We start from the raw sequence: 17,542 nt of genomic DNA, 5'->3' as shown, positions 1-17,542 counted from the left end.
TTCCAGTCTTGTTTTGCTGACTGTATAGAGTTTTTCCATCTTTGGCTGCAAAGAATATAATCAATCTGATTTCAGCATTGGCCATCTGGTGATGTCCATGTGTAGAGTCTTCTCTCGTGTTGTTGGAAGAGGGTGTTTGCTATGACCAGTGCGTTTTCTTGGCAAAAGTCTATCAGCCTTTGCCCTGCTTCTTCTTTACACCAAGGCTAAATTTGCCTGCTACTCCAGGTGTTTCTTGACATCCTAGTTTTGTATTCTAGTCCCCTATAATGAAAAGGACATCTTTTTTGGGTGCTAGTTTTCAAAGGTCTTATTTTTCATAAATCAACTTAATTTTACCTCTAAGCCCTAGTCCTGCAAAGACCTTAAGAAATTTGGCTTTGGTTGGGCTCAGCCCTTCCTCCACCTGCCATCTAGGGTTTAGTCAAGGTTTTCACCCAGAACCCCATGGTCTTTTCTCATGTGTGCACAGCATTATCCCAAAATGCCCATTGCCAAGGCCCTGTTTTTCTGCCAGGTCAGGTGCTCTGGTCTTTCTGACCAGAAAAGTTACAAGTCTGGGTGACACTTATGCCAAAATTCTCGAAAGTAACCTTGACACCTCGTAGGGCCCACCTCTCCAGGTGTGGTCTGAACCAGCAGCATGACCATCATTTGGGTACCATGGGATCAGAGTCTGCATTTCAACCAGATCCTTAAGTGATTCATGCGCATATTATGTTTCGGGCCTTAGGGCTTCCCCATGGCTCAGATGGTAAAGAATCTGCCCATAATGCAGGAGATGTGGGTTCGATCCCTGGGTGGGGAAGATTCCCTGGAGAAGGGAATGGCAACCCACTCTAATATTCTTATTCTTGCTTGGAGAATTCCATGGACAGGGGAGCCTGGTGGGCTACAGGCCATGGGGTCACAAAGAGTCAAAAACAACTGAGCAACTAACAAGAGGCCTTACCATACCTGCCTGGTATAGCCCAGGTAGAGCTCAGGTTGGGGTCATTCTGGGAACCCCAGGTTAATCATCACTAGTCTGAAGAAGTCCCTCTTTTCTTCCATCAATGAAATAAAGACAGCAAAGGAAGGGTCTTGTAGGCAACTTAGCCAGCCTCCCTGTCCCGGCACAGGGCCCTTCCCCAGTCACAGAAGATCAGGGCCCTGTACATGCTTTAATGTAGGGAAAGCAGGAGAAAAACTTAGGGAGGGGGTGTAAATTCTAGTCACAAACATATCTTGTTTTTCATAAAATCAAGACTAAAATGAAAATATCATAAAGAAGGTAGCAGTACTACCACTTATTTCTTTCTTAAACTTTTCTGTATTGTTTTCTACAATGAATATAATTAAGTTTACAAAGAGAAAAAAATTAAATATCCTTCAAGCAGGCAGGCAAATGTATGGGGGTGGTTATTTCAAGGAAAACTTGACGAATACCAAAGTCATGGCACATTTGGCCAACTCATCCTTCCTTTGTTCAAGTCATTGTTAATAAGTTGAGAAGAACAAGAGCTTTTCAGATTCTGGCCCTGCCTGAGCCTAGCAGATTTCCAGCTCATAAATGTTTAGCTTTATCATCCTACATCATCCACTGAATTAACATTTCTTTTGAGCCTCTACTGTGGAGTGTAAAACCTCCCCATTTTCCGCCATCTCACAGGAACTTTCAATGAACAACATTCCTAAGCCTCTGAAACCCACTTCATAAAGTCAGAGGACTTCCATGAATGAAAACACATTCTCGGGCACAGAAATCAAGATGAGAGCTATAGCTTCAGTTTCTGCTCTTGGTATCAAGGTGACATTGAGGCTGATTAATGATGGCTTTGAACAAATAGAACAGTTCTTGCTCTCAGGTAAAATTCCAAAGGTGGCCAGGTAAGGTGGCTCTGTGCCCATAAGTCCTTAGAAATCCAATTTCTTTTCAGATTCTTATCCCTGAACTACAGCACTAGTACTCATGGTCCAAGATGTTGGCTGGAGCTCCAGCCATCACAGTTGTCTTCAGAAAGTAGGGTGGAAGTAAAAACCAAAGGGCATTCACCAGGGAGTGTTGTTGGAAGCTACCACACAAAGCTTCCATTCCCATCCTACTGGCCAGAATTTAGCCACAGGACATACCTAGCTGCAAGGAGGACAGAAAACAGAATATTTGCTCTGGGTCACCATGTGGAATCTTTTTATTATTATGGCATGGTAGAGAGTAGATATAGAGGAAGGCAAACCAGCAGTCTCTGCAATCGTGTGTCTGTTTGAACTTAGATGATTATCAAGAAAGTATTTAATGAATTAAAACATGCTCATCACTTTAGTCCCTGCATTCTGAGAATCATTTAAAATTTGATGGTGACTTCTCACATTCCATTCCCTCCCCACCCCCTGGGTATAAGAAGCTTTGTTCATGGTGTCACTCACTGGCTACTTCAGCAGCGAAGTCCTCTTGAAGTTTCCCAGCTGGAAAGATTCTCAGGGCTGCAAGGAGCCTTGCCTGCTGCTCTTGAACAATTTAGCTATCAGTGGAGACTGGGAAACACAAGAATCAGTGAATAAAAGGGAATAGCAAAGTTAGCAGAAGCAGCAAGAAAAATCACAGGGAGGCCATGGTTCATTGGAAAGTGTGAATCACTCATCTCATGAGCTTTTTCTCAAAGGGAAAAGCTTCAGTTTCCTCAAGGTTTAATTACAGCAAATCCTAGACCTGGGGAATATTTGATTCAAGAAGTTGAATCAGTACATTACCACCAGGGCATCTAGAAAATTAGCAAGTCAAAGAGGAAACACGGCATCTTTGGGGTCCTATTAGGCATCCGTTACCTGCTTTATAGGAATTCCCAGGTGGTACTCTGGCCATGTAATATGAACAGCCAACTCATTGGAAAAGACCCTGATACTGGGAAAAGATTGAGGGCAAGAGGAGAAGGGGGCGACAGAGGATGAGATGGTCATCACCAACTCAATGGACGTGAGTTTCAGCAAGCTCCAGTAGATGGTGAAGGGAAGCCTGGTGTGCTGCAGTCCATGGGGTTGCAAGGAGTCGGACATGACTTAGTGACTGAACAACAACAGGTGGTTCAGTGGGAAAGAATCTGCCTGCAAATGCAGGAGATGCAGGAGGCACAAGTTTGATTGCTGGGTCAGGAAGACCCCCTGGAGGAGGAAATGACAGCTCACTCCAATATTCTTGCCTGGAGAATCCCACGGACAGAGAGGAATGACGGTCTGCAGTCTATGAAGTTGCACAGAGTCAGACATGACTGAACAACTAATCAAGCACCTGCTTTATAGCTTGAGAAGTTGCTAGTTATTACCAGGAATTTCTGGATCAGATGATCTTCTCCAAAACCAGATGATCTGACGATCTAATGAACCATAAGAGACCAGAAATAAATGCATGCCTAGACCTGAGTTTGTCCACCTGAGCATGACCGGAATCTGGAGCTGGATGATTCTCTGCGGTGGGGGCTGTGCTGCGTATTGTGGGATGTTTAGCAGCTTCCCTGGACCCTGCCCCCTCAATGCCAATAGCACACTCGCCTAGTTGTGACAATGAAAGTATCTCCAGTCGCTGATAGATGTCCCCTGGGTGCGAAAGAGACTCCAGTTAAGAACCACTGGTCTTGATTTTCTTTTAGAATTTTGTAACAGAGACTCAAAACTGGTAACTATGGATTCAGGTTTTATGCAGAAACCATTGCATTCCTCCAGTTTAATATTTTCACTCCCTTGTTCTTTCATTCATTCCAGGCCACTCATTTAGTGCCCTTGGGGCTCAGGAGTGGCGAAGGAAGGGAAGCTTATTCACCTGGCACTCAGCACACACTGGGGCCTCAATAAGTCCTGTGCAAGGATTCTCATGTCACTCCCACAGCTGCCCCCAAAGTCCTTACTATTGTAATCTTCATTCCACAGATCAAATGGCTTGAGGTTCAGCAAGGTGGAGTCACTTGCCTAAGGACACACAGCTAGGAAACATCTGATTTCGGGAATTTGAACCTATATGACCTGAACCCAGAATGTGCACTTTTAACCATCGATTTATTATCAACAGCATGTCAAGCATTGTGCTTGGTGCTTAACATTATCTCTAACAACCTGAGAGGGAGGGGTTATGGGCCCCATTTCATGATAAAGAGTCCTGGCTCCCTGTCTGCCTCTCTGAGTGACAGACAGGCTGCCGTGAGAGTCGGAGCCACTTTATGGTAAGAAGTCCCTGGAAACTGGTTGCAGCAAAGCAGCTCTGCTCAAACCAGCTTGGAGCTGGGTTTAGGTCATTTCAGGGTTCTGACTTTCAACAGTTTGGCTGCATTGTCAGAGAACCTGAGGTGGAGTTAACTTAGTACAGGAAATAAACGGAGGAAAATACCCGCATTTACCCCAGCAGCATCAGCAGCAAATATATAATATGTAGAGAAAATTTTAAGGAATATGTAGAAAATGTCAGTTTTATTAAGAGGTATTAAGATGGTGAAGCATAGTCTTTTAGAATGGAAATCTCAATATTATGAAGAGGTCAGATGTCCTTAAACTCAACCATAAATTTATCTACGATAAAAGATCCTTCTGGAGGCAAACTTTACATAGTCTTGTAACACTTTGACTTCTGGAAAACCTGCCAGAAATGTACTTTCTCCCTTTAGGAATGTGACTGAATGCATAGCACTGGGCATTTCATCACGTCCGCTTGTGCTGTGTTACCCAGCAAAACACATCACTGATCCCCAAAAGGAAGAAAGCCAATGAAAGTAGATGATTGGAGAAGCATGAGGAAAGCAGAGGTTGGGAGCTAACATTCTGCAGCTGCTAACCGGAGACAACATCTCAAGGACAGGATTGCAAGCCGGACCTGCATGCACGCAGCCTTCACAGTTGCTCTTGGGCATCACATGCTCATGTGGAACGCACCCACTTGGACATGAAGTCAAGCCTGTCATGTTATAGCTGTCACCTGAGTGCTCCCCACTGGGCAAATCTCAATTCTCAGAGAAGCGTGGGCACATCTGAGGGAAAACCTAGACTATTCATCATCGACAGGAACCCAGTCTTTTTTTTTTTCCTTTGAAAAGAATGTTTCCATAAAAGCCTTGACTTAAAAAAAAAAAAAGCCATTTGTAGCAAAGAAAACATTCATGTTGCCATGGTTTAGATCACATCAGAGAGCTATTATTCTCCCTCTGCTTTAGGGAGAAAGGTTCTGGTGGCAGAACAGTCACCCTAACTGTCCTTCAAGCACTTAAGCTCCTCTTTCCCATTCCATTTTATGTGAGATCAACATCTGTTTTTGTCAACCAGTGTTCCTTGAAATTATGAATTCAGTGAAACAGGAAAACCTTCATGGTCAACCTCGTAGGACTCTGAAGGATTCTACCTGTTGTGACTCTTGTATCTTACTCAGTAAAACTTACGTGGGTGTGCCTGAAAATTACAAAATCTTTTCTCAGAGGAAAACCGACCAAAGTCACAGAGGAACCAGGTCAAATGGTCAAAATTAATTCCTCTAACCCAGTCTCAGGGGCTTACCAGGTAGCACAGCGGTAAAGAATCTGCCTGCCAGTGCTGGAGATGGGAGTTTGATCTCTGGGTGGGGAAGAGCCCTTGGAGGAGGAAATGGCAACCCACTCCAGTATTCTTGCCTGAAAACTTTCATGGACAGAAGAGCCTGGTGGGCTACAGACCACCAGGTCATGGAGTCGGACACAGCTGAGCACAGCACAGCAACCTGGTCTCAGCTATTACATTTTTACAGCACTTGGCACACTCTGTTGTGTATATTATGTGTTCTGCCACATACACCACTTCTGGGCTCCTCAAGAGCACAGCATGCAGGGAATATGGACAAGAACTGTGTCCCGGGCAGGGTGATATTACCAAAAAGTATTGTTGGGGACTTCTCTAGAGGTCCAGTGGTTAAGATCATGTTCCCAATACAGGGGGAATGGGTTTGATCCCCAATCAGGGAACTAAGATCCCACATGCCATGCAGAGTGGCCAAATAAATTTTTTAAAAAGTTATTGCTACTGTGTTGGAGTCACAGAGCAAGCACATTTGACACATGCAAACACAACTCCATGTGTTCTGGAATGTTCTACAGAGAGAAAGAGAAGCCATCTAATAGTGATGGAGATTCTAGCCTGCACAGCTGTCAGTAAGTATAAGCCAGATGCCCATGAGCTGAAAGCCATGAATCTTCCCTTCCTTCCATTGGTTTCTGTCCTCTTTTGGTGGGGTATCTCTCTGGGGTTTGTCTTCTTGTCTGGTTTTAGAACTTGAATCCTCCTTAGGCGGACCTGACAGAAGGAGGCAGATTATGGTGTGGTCTTAGGCACTTGCATTGTATAGATACAGACGGGGTTGTGATGAATGGGCAGGCGTGACCCACAGTCCCCCTCCCTCTCCAGGGTCGAAAGAGCCTTCCTCAGCTGTGGGGAGAGCTGGGGGCCAGAAGCAAGCAGCCAAGTCCTTCTCTGAGACTCACTGGTCATTAGCTGAAGTGGGACATCTGCATGAGGCTGTGTGGGCAGGGGAATCCCACACAGATGATCGTTGGATGCTGGGGTGCAAACTCCCAGGTCAGTCCGGCTCTGCCAGCCCTTCCAGCTCTGGGCTGCTGCAGGACTGGCTGAGGACCACATTGCGATGGCAAGTTCAACTCTCCCCTCCACCCCATCCTGCTTCCTCCTCCCCACACAGTCAAGCACTCCTCCAGAAAAGTTCTTGCCCGCCCACCTCCAACCTGGAGAACCCAGCCTGCCACCGGGTTCTATAGGAAACCCCGATTCTAGAGAAGAAGAGAGAACAGAATGTTCCCCTCATCTCCCCCCGCAACCCTGCAGAACGGGGTAGAAGCTGATGAAAGCAGTCAGACCACACCCTCGAGTGGAATTCACTCAGAGCTGGACACCATCCTCAGTGAGGGTCTTCCTTAAAGTGGGAGACAAGCACTGCCTAGTCTGGGAGTGTCCGTGTGGCAGCTGATGGACTGATGATCTGACACCTCCAGAGCCTTCTCCCCCTTCTCAGGTGCTCCCCTACTCCACCCACAGCTCTGACTCTCAGTTTAACCCCAGAGGGTGGATGTACAGTCTCTGGAGGATTCTGACCAAGGGCAGGGGAGGAAGTTCACTTCCCCCCCATCACAAGAGGGTTATCTTTCAGAGGCTCCGGGCACAAGGGCCTGGCACCTGTCCCCATGGGAAGCAGCATGGAGCTACCACAGCGGGTGATCTGTCCCTACGTCTGGACTTCTGGCTGAGAGAAATGCAGGGATGAGGTTAGAGACTGGGACACGACTTAGCAACTGAACAACAACAGATGGGTACCAAGAGGGAAAGGCAGGGAGGGATAAATTGAAAAGTTGGGATTGACATATACACACTTCTGCTGCTGCTGCTGCTGAGTCGCTTCAGTCGTGTCCGACTCTGTGCGACCCCATAGATGGCAGCCCAGCAGGCTCCCCGTCCCTGGGATTCTCCAGGCAAGAATACTGGAGTGGATTGCCATTTCCTTCTCCAATGCATGCAAGTGAAAAGTTAAAGTGAAGTCGCTCAGTCATGTCCGACCCTTAGCATGGACTGCAGCCTACCAGGCTCCTCCGCCCATGGGATTTTCCAGGCAAGAGTACTGGAGTGGGGTGCCATTGCTTTCTCTGATATACTTCTATATTTAAATAAATAACTAATAAGGATCTACTGTATAGCACAGGGAACTCTACTCAATACTCTGTAATGACCTATCTGGGAAAATAATCTAAAAAAAAGAGTAGCTATATGTATTTGTATAACTGATTCACTTTACTATACAGCCAGAAACTAACAACATTTTAAATCAACTATACTCCAATAAAAATGTTTTAATAAAATAAGATATTAAATAAATAAAAAACTTAAAAGGAAAAAAGCTTATGGGTCTAGAGATGGGAAGTGATCCTAGATTACCCTAGCGGACCCAGTGTAATCACAGGGGTTCCTGTAGTGAGGGAAGCAGTAGTGTCAGGAGTTACAAAAGGAGATGTAATGACAGAGGTCAGAGTCAGAGGGAGATTTAAAGACATGACAAGGTGGGCTTTGAAACAGGGGGAAAGGGCTATGAGCCGGGACATGCAGGTGGCCTCTAGAAGCTGGGGCATGCAAGAAAACAACTTCTCTCCTGTCACCTCCAGAAGGAATGCAGCCCTGCCAACCTCTTTTGGATTTTTGATCCAGAACTAGGAGAGAATACATTTCTGATATTTTAAGCTGCTAAGTTTGGGATGGCTTGTTAGAGCAGGAAAAGGAAGCTCATACAGACTGTGATACAGGGATGTCAGAGCACAGTGTGCGGGCTTCCAGTCCTGTATCAGCTCTGGTTGTTCAGTTGCCGAGTCATGTCTGACTCCTTGGAACCCCATGGACTGCACCATGCCAGGCTTCTCTGTCTTCACCATCTCCTGGAATTTGCTCAAATTCATGTCCTCTGAGTCAGTGATGCTATGTAACCATCTCATCCTCTGCCACCCTCTTCTCCTTTTGCCTTCAGTCTTTCCCAGCATCAGGGTCTTCATCACCAGTATATCCCAGAACTCTTTTTCCAAGTGGGATGAAGCCGTGGATTCTTCACTACCCAGCCCTCCAGGTAGTCAATACCTATTGACCCCAATTGGATTGCAAGAGTGGGTCAGATTCTTGGTTCTAAGTAACGAAACCCACTCTGGCTAATTTAAACAGAAGAGAAATTTACTAAATGATATTGAGTGGCTCACAACCTTTCTGGGGAGGTCAGAACATTGAGCTAAGAGGCCACACAACAGGAACGATGCCTGAGTTATGCTTCTGGGCAACCCCCTATGTGACCGACACTGGTCACACACCAAGTCCAGCAACTGGGGCATCCTATCCACTGGGCCTTTGAGAATGGGGTGCTCCTTTTCCACACCAATAGAGTGAACTCCACACATAGCTGGCTCTCCTAGCACAGCTTCTCCATCTATGTCTGCAAATGATTAGATCACTTTCCTTCCTACTCACAGTACAGTCCGTGGAGCAGCATCAGCATTGCCTGGGTGATTCAGATGCACAGCAAAGGTTGAGAAGCTCTAGTCTGAGAGCATCTGTCCTGGTGTGAGACAACTCAGTGGCATAGTCCCCAGCCCTGTAATGTCATCAGAGCAATGTCCCTCCTCACCGAGAAACACAATACTCAGAACATAGGACTCAGGTGCTAAACAGGCAAAGGTAACAAGAGGAGGTGAGGAACGTTAAGGGCACTTAATTCTATGATTGAAAAAATAGTATAACTACAAAGTGCTAAGACTGATTTTTTTTCAACCAAAAATATAGAGAGATTTTGTCTGTATACCATGGAGGGCTTTAATTCATCATATCTGGTCCTTTAACCAGAAGAACTGGGAACAACATGGATCTTTTGTTTTTCTACCTCAGAAAACTGCTTTTTATGCTTAATTTGACTCAGTTGCTACAATTGTCAAACTAACCATAGGAAAACGGACTTGGAGAAGCAAAACTTTACCCTAAGTTTCCAAAAGAGGTTTCAGCAGAGAGCAAAGAACGAATGTTCTTTTTAAAAAAGTGAGTGAAAGTGAAGTCACTCAGTCGTGTCCAACTCTTTGTGACCCCATCAACTGTAGCCTATCAGGCTTCTCCGTCCATGGGATTTTCCAGACAAGAGTACCAGAGTGGGTTGCCATTTCCTTCTTCAAGGTCTTTTTAAAAACCACACACAAAAAAAGTATCTTGATCTGTTCCTTGCACTGAAGTGTTCAGAAAACAGAATAACTCACTCTCTATTCATAAGATCTTGAAATTCAAGAGAGTAAGAGGAAGAGGTTTGTGTTTCGTTGTTTTGATTGTTCTTACTTTACCACTTTTATACTGAATTTTAATACAGAAGAATTTATAGTTGGGTTTTTGTTGTGGCTTTTTGTTTGTTTTTTGAAGTATAGTTAGTTTGTAATATTGTATTAGTTTCAGGTGTACAGCAAAGTGATTCAATTATATATATTTTCAGATTATTTTCCAGTATAGGTCATTATAAGATATTGAAGATCATTTGATGTGCTACATAGTAAATCCTTTTTGCTTATCCATTTTAGGTATAATAGTATCTGTTAATCTGTATCTGTATCTGTTATTCTGTATCTGTATACTGTATCTGTATCTATATCTGTATCCAGTATCTGTATCTGTTAATCCCATACTCCTAATTTATCCCTCCCTGCTCCCTTTATGCTTTGGTAACCATAAGTTTGTTTTTTATGTTTGTGAGTCTGTTTCTATTTTGTAGAGTCATTTGTATTATTTTTTAGATTCTACATTTATAGAATATCTTATAATATTTGTCTCTCTCTTACTGACTGACTTCACTTAGTATGATGATTTCTAGGTCTAGTCACATTCTGCAAATGATAATATTTTGTTCCTTTTGATGGCTGAGTAATATTCCATTGTATATAAACATCTTCTTAAGCCAGTCATCCGTTGTTGGGCATTGGATTGTTTCCATGTTTTTACTAAATAGTGTTGCTATGAACACTAGGGTAAGTGTATATTTTCAAATTAGAGTTTTCATCTTTTCCAGATATATGCCCAGGCGGGAGTGAGATTGCTGGATCATACAGTAACTCTGTTTTTAGTTTTTTAGGGATCCTCCACTTTGTTTTCCATAGAGTTGGCTGGTTCAGTTTACATTTTCACCTACAGCTATTGGTTTTGTTTGTTTGTTTTAGAATTTGAAACATGAGAAAGTCAGAAAATGGAGGGTTTTGTGATCCAAAAGTTAAACACAGCCTCGATGAGCATATTTTTTACTGTCACATAGAGATAGAAAGTAGATTAGCAGTTGTTAGAGACTGAGGGAAGTAGCAAACGAGGAGTGACTGCTAATGGGGATGAAGTGATAAAAATGTCCTGGAATTAGATAGTGGTGTTGGCTGGGCAACTTCGTGAAGATGCCAAAAAACAAACAAACAAAAACCCACTGAATTGTATATTTCAAAATCATGAATTTTCTGGTACCTATAGCTCAATTTTAAAAAGGTAAAGCAAAATTTACAGGCATAAAAATATTAGGAACCTTGAGTATAAGTAAAAATGAATCTTAGGGAATTCCCTGACATTCCAATGGTTGAGATACTGCACTTCCACTGCAGGGGCTGTGGGTTCAATCCCTGATGAGGGAACTAAGGTCCCATATGCTGCGTGGTATGGACAAAAACAAAATAAAAACAAAATAAATAAGTAAATCTTAAAAGCAGTTATGTAATAAAAGTTTCTTCAAGTCATGGGATTCAAATATTTGGACAAATATATGATATTGCTTATACGTGGAATCTAAAAAAATGGGTGCAAATGAACTTATTTACAAAATAGAAGTAGAGTTACAGAAGTAGAAAACAAACTACAGTTTAAGTTTAAAAGTAGCTGTGTCTGTGCTACTCCCCCAGGAAAGCGGAGAGTGGAGCTTAGAGGAGACCAAATCAACACTCTTTAGGTGTGAGGGTGCGGGTCCCTCCTGCTCACTCTCAACGATGCTCATAAACAGAGAACAGAAGCACAGAAAGATGGTCGGTGCTCAGCCCAGGCCAAACACAGAGCAGGGCAAAAATCTAGTAGTCTGATCTTTACAGGTAAGATGCTGCTGCTGCTGCTGCTGCTGCTGCTGCTAAGTCGCTTCAGCCGTGTCCGACTCTCTGCGACCCCATACACGGCAGCCCACCAGGCTCCCCCATCCCTGGGCTTCTCCAGGCAAGAACACTGGAGTGGGTTGCCAATTCCTTCTCCAATGCATGAAAGTGAAAAGTGAAAGTGAAGTCGCTCAGTTGTGTCGGACCCTTAGCAACCCCATGGACTGCAGCCCACCAGGCTCCTCTGTCCATGGGATTCTCCAGGCAAGAACACTGGAGTGGGGTGCCATTGCCTTCTCCCACAGGTAAGATGCGGGCCCCTGAAACCACAGACAGGACAGTATAAATACACCTCTGGATGTGACCCAGGGGGTGAGGAAGAGAAACCTCCACAAGGATTAGGACTATGTTTTCTGCAACCTGGAACATGAGAGGTTTAGCATCAGAAATGAAGTCACTTTGCTGAAAATCAGTAGAAGTATTTCTCATGCCCCTCAGTTCACAGACTGAGATCCACACTCAGCTGCATTTCTTTTTATTTTAGTAGAAACTGAAAATGATGAGACTATCCAGAAACACTGGAAATACACGAGAGTGTTCTTCTCCCAACACTCTGTGCTGAATTTGATATCTTTTCCACCCTTGTCAATCTGAAGTTTGATTTGCATTTCTTGGATTCCCCAGAAGACTGAATATCTTTTCATAGGTTTATTAGCCACTTGCACTTCCTCTTCAGTGAATTCCTATCCCTGTTTTTTGCCCCGTGTTCTAAGAGGTAAATCATCTCTTTCTTATTAATGTGAGAGTATCCTTTGTATTGAAGAGACAGTAATCTTTGCCTATGGAAAGTCTTTTCTTCCTGTTTGTCTTCTGACTTTGGTGACATTTTCACACTTAATTACCAGTTGCCTTTTTTTTTTTCTTTAAAAAAACCACTTTTTATTTTGTGTTGGGATATAGCTGATTAACAATGTTGTGATATTTTCAGGTGGACAGCAAAGGGACGCATTCATCTATGTACATGTAGCCATTCTCCTCCAAACTCCTCTCCCATCCAGTTTGCCACATGTGACTGAGCAGAGTTCCTTGTGCTTTACAGTAGGTCCTTGTTGGTTATCCATTTAAAATATAGCAGTGGGTACCTGTCCATCCCCAATTCCCTAACTATCCCTTCCCCCATCTGGTTGCCTATCTTGTTAAGACCTCTCCACCCCTGCAGTTTCATAAGTATTTTAAGTTATCTTCTATTTCATATGCACATTTCTTCTATCTAGTACACACACAGTCACACTCACATACACAGTTAGCTGATAGTTGGATAATCAGAACATCAGTCTACCTGTAATTGATATGCAGGTACTGGGCCAGGAGGGCTGGGGAAGCAGACTCATTGTGTCCAGAGTTTACATCATCCTCCTGTTCAGCATCACATCTGACATGAACTAAGTATCAAAGTCAGCTGCTAAATTCTGCCTTCTATTGGGCTGGCTGAAAAGTTCATTAGGGTTTTTCCATTAGATAGTACAGAAAACCTGAATGAACTTTTGGGCCAACCAATACATTTTCCATCTCTGTTCTTCCTGTTACTTAAGAAGGAAGCAGAGGTGTTCCCTGCGCTGTCCCAATCCATCACGCTCACATCTCCAGAACCCACCACCCCAAGCATCTCTGTCCACTCCTTCCATGGCCCCATGGCTACCTCTTTGCTTCAGGCCACCATCATCTCACTGTGAATCTCTGCAGCCCTGCCCCCCAGGCTCCTGACTCATCCTCTCCTGAGGCAGTCCCCACCAGGCAATGAGGAATCTTTCTAAATTGCAAACCCCACCTCCTCTCTTCCACAGCCCCCTGTTGGCTTCTGGATACAGTCAAAAACTCCCACACTCAGCTGAGACTGCCTTTCAGGATCCTGGCCTTTCTCTACTTAGGAAAAGAAAAAACTGCAGGCTCACTTCTCAAATTATGTCTCCTGGCTCCACACTCTGGCCAGAGAAAACTAAAGTCCTTCAGAAGCACCAAGCTTTCTTTTCCATAGATCTCAACCTTCTTGGTTATGTCCTCCCTCACCCGCTAAAAAGTGAAGACGCACCTACCCACCTCCTGCCCCTGGGTGATTCTGATTCAGGAGGTCAGATGCAATCCCCGTGACCACATCCTACAGACGACTTCTTCGTCCAGGGTGCAGAAACACTGCTTTTAGCCTGCAGGCTGTAAGCATGTTATTCCCTCTGCCGGGAATCCTCTTCTGCCTCCTTCATCCCCAGCCCCCGCCTCACCACTGGGCATCCCCTCTGTTCTTTGAAGTCATAGCTGAGAGGCTTCTTCCTCCAGGAACTTCCCTTGACTTCTCAGGTGAGGGGGTCCCCTCTGAAGTCCCCCAGCCCCTGGCATTCCCCGATTCAAGTATGTATCCCCCTATAATAAAACCACTGGATTTCTTCCACCCCAGTCTCTTCCACCCCAGACTCTGAGTTTGGAAGAAACAAGGATGTTCCTGCATGGGGCAGAAACTCGACACATGGTAGGCATTTAGTAAATGTTTGCTATCAAAAAAAAAAAAAAGAGCAAATAAATGGATGAAAAGATGGCTGTGGCCGTTTTCAAAACAGAAACTGCTCAGCCCAGCCAATGGAGAGATGAGCAGTCTGGCCTGTAGAGGGCACCAGGCTGCTTTTGAATCTCCAGGTTCAAGCCCTGGGAGTCCGCACTGCTGTCAGTCAGAGAGGTGCCCAAAGCTCACTGGTCATTTCGTAGCACTGAAGATTAAGTAGGAGGTGTTTGCCTCCAGCCAATGTATATAAACTGAGGGTTCAAACTCCTAACAACAGGTACCACATCCCATGACTTACCATGAAAACTGCTGTAACTGTACCAGCCATTGGCTGGGTTTCTGTTCCCAGATGGGGATGTGAGAGGGGAAAAGAGAGAGAGATGGAAGGAAGGTAAGAAGGGAGAGAGAGAAGAGTTTCTATTAAAACTGCTCATCGTGGAGAAGCAGAGGAAAGTACTCTGTATGTCTCCAAGCTGACTTTTTCCTCTCTCTCCCTATCCTTCTCTTTCTCTCTCCCTCTCTCCATCCTTTTGTTCTGGGGAAGAACAAAATCCAAGAGTGCACTGGAAAAGCATCTAAAAGAAGGATATGGAAGGAATTTTTTTCTTTTCTGGAATCAGCAGCAACTGCAGCCTCGGGACCCTGCTGGAGCCCCCGCTTTGATCAGCCAGCTGTCTGTGAGCAATGAATACTTCATGCTATCTGCACTCTGCCCAACCATCGCTGCCTACCAGCTCAGAGCATCTCGCAGTCCCTAACTTCAGCAATCAGAGCAGCAGCAGCTTCTGCGAACAGGTCTTCCTCAAGCCTGAGGTCTTCCTGGCCCTGGGCATCATCAGCCTTCTGGAAAATATCCTGGTCATCCTGGCTGTGGTCAGGAATGGCAACCTGCACTCCCTCATGTACATCTTCCTCTGCAGCCTGGCCATGGCTGATATGCATGTCCATCAGGGCATGTCCAATGCCCTGGAGACTCTCATGATCCCCGTGGTCAACAGCGACTACCAGACCTTCAAGGACCAGTTCATCTAGCACATGGACAATGTCTTTGACTCCATGATCTGCATCTCCCTGGTGGCCCCCATCTGCAACCTCCTGGCCATTGCAGTCAACAGGTACACCACTGTCTTCTACATACTTCACTACCACAGCATCATGACCATGTGGAAGGTGCTGGCCCTGATTGTGGCCATCTGACGGGGCTGCAGGGTCTGCAGTGTGGTGTTCATTATCTACTCCGAGAGCAAGATGGTCATCGTGTGCCTGATCACCCTGTTCCTTGCCATGCTGCTGCTCATGGGCACCTTCTATGTGCACGTGCTCCTTTTCATCCTGCTTCACATTGAGCACATCACTGCATAGCTGCCCGCTGATGGGGTGGCCCACTGGCCAGCAGCACTTGTGTATGAAGGGAGCAGTCGCCATCACCAGCCTGCTGGGGGTCTCCATCTTCTGCTGGGCCCCCTTCTTTCTCCACCTAATCCTCATCATAACCTGCCCCACCAACCCCACTGAGTCTGCTACACCGCCCACTCCAACTCCCACCTGGTCCTCATCATGTGCGCTGCCATCATTAACCTGGTGATCTATGCTTTCTGGAGCCTGGAGCTGCACAACACCTTCAAGGAGATGCTCTGCAGCTGCAATGGCATGAATGTGGGATAAGACATGGGGCCATGGGAAGAGTACTCAGTCTGGTCACCTTTGACCCTCCAGCCAGCCCAGGTGTTTAGCAGGAAGGGAGAAAACTACTTAAAAGACATAAAAAATGTGTTATTAGCCATGATCCTCTGTGTCTTTTGTTTTTAAGCTTGCAGAGAGCATTTTGAAAGGGAAACATGGATATAACAGGCTCTCTGAAAGGATGCCCACGTGCTGAGCGATTGTGTTAAGTCACTTGAGTCATGTCCAACTCTTTTGTGACCCTGTGGACTATAGTCCACCCGGCTTCTCTGTCCATGGGCTTTTTCAGGCAAGAATACTGGAGTGGTTGCCATTTCCTCCTCCAGGGGATCTTCCTGACCCAGGGATTGAACCTGTGTCTCCTGTGTCTCCTGCATTGCAGGCAGATTCTTTACCGGCTTAACCATGGGTAAGTCACAAACTCTGATTTCTTGAATAGTCACTGGTAGGGGGGAGGACCTATGGGGATCACTCGGGTGCTGTCTGAATTCATTTTCATGCATCCAGAGTCTGTGATGGTTCCCACTCACTCCTTCATGTTTCAGGTCAGACAGACTGAAGGATTTGCAGTAACAGTAAGAGTGGCTGGAATCTCCCTCAAGCAAACCTGTTATAGATACCAACACCTAGCTGCTGGCTGCTCAAATGGCTTTGCCCTCATCTCTTAAGAGACTGAGTTTCTTGTCTATTAATCTATTTACAGTAAAACAACTTCCTAAAAACAGCAACCTCTTTGTGGAAGAAGTAATACTATGCTGTTTGCCCCTCTTCTTGACTCCATCCGCCCTCCTCCCGTCCAAATAGCATGGGAATGGAACCCACTTCTATTTTTGTGTTACTGTTTTTGTTGTTGTTGGGTTTATAATCATTCAACACAGGGCAGCTTGCAAGACTCTAATGAAAGAGAAATAAAGTGCTTTGGAGAATCAGAACATACCCGTGTACAAAGTATTTTGATATCTTGCTATTTTAAGGCATACATTTCCCTATTTCAAAAAGGCGATTTTTCCTATGATTCCTTTTCTGTCTTTAAAACAAGAGAGGGAATCATAGGTGGGAGGACATGTGTTTCAAGAAACTGCTGGACTGTAGTTTCAGGAAGTTAGACTCTGAGCTGCCTGTAGTTTTCTTGGAAGCTGTTTTGTTCATAAGAACTGAGTCTCTAGCACAGGTTTTCTATTTGCCAGGAGAAATAGCAATAACCTCAGATATGCAGATGACACCACCCTTATGGCAGAAAGTGAAGAGGAACTAAAAAGCCTCTTGATTAAGGTGAAAGTGGAGAGTGAAAAAGTTGGCTTAAAGCTCAACATTCAGAAAATGAAGATCATGGCATCCGGTCCCATCACTTCATGGGAAATAGATGGGGAAACTGTGGAAACAGTGTCAGACTTTATTTTTCTGGGCTCCAAAATCACTTCAGATGGTGACTGCAGTCATGAAATTAAAAGACGCTTACTCCTTGGAAGGAAAGTTATGACCAACCTAGATAGCATATTGAAAAGCAGAGACATTACTTTGCCAACAAAGGTCCGTCTAGTCAAGGCCATGGTTTTTCCAGTGGTCATGTATGGATGTGAGACTTGGACTGTGAAGAAGGCTGAGTGCTGAAGAATTGATGCTTTTGAACTGTGGTGTTGGAGAAGACTCTTGAGAGTCCCTTGGACTGCAAGGAGATCCAACCAGTCCATTCTGAAGGAGA

At 44.9% G+C, this 17,542-nt stretch overlaps 1 pseudogene; it reads left to right on the top strand.

Moving 5' to 3' along the window:
* The first annotated feature begins 13,136 nt into the window (after positions 1–13,136).
* Positions 13,137–16,481, top strand: LOC133259374 (melanocortin receptor 3-like; annotated as a pseudogene).
* The last annotated feature ends 1,061 nt before the right edge of the window (positions 16,482–17,542 follow it).

Source organism: Bos javanicus, chromosome 13 (assembly GCF_032452875.1).
Source record: "Bos javanicus breed banteng chromosome 13, ARS-OSU_banteng_1.0, whole genome shotgun sequence".
Lineage (NCBI taxonomy): Eukaryota > Metazoa > Chordata > Mammalia > Artiodactyla > Bovidae > Bos > Bos javanicus.
Note: the sequence above shows the minus strand (reverse complement) of the source record. Positions and strands in the feature narration are given on the sequence as shown.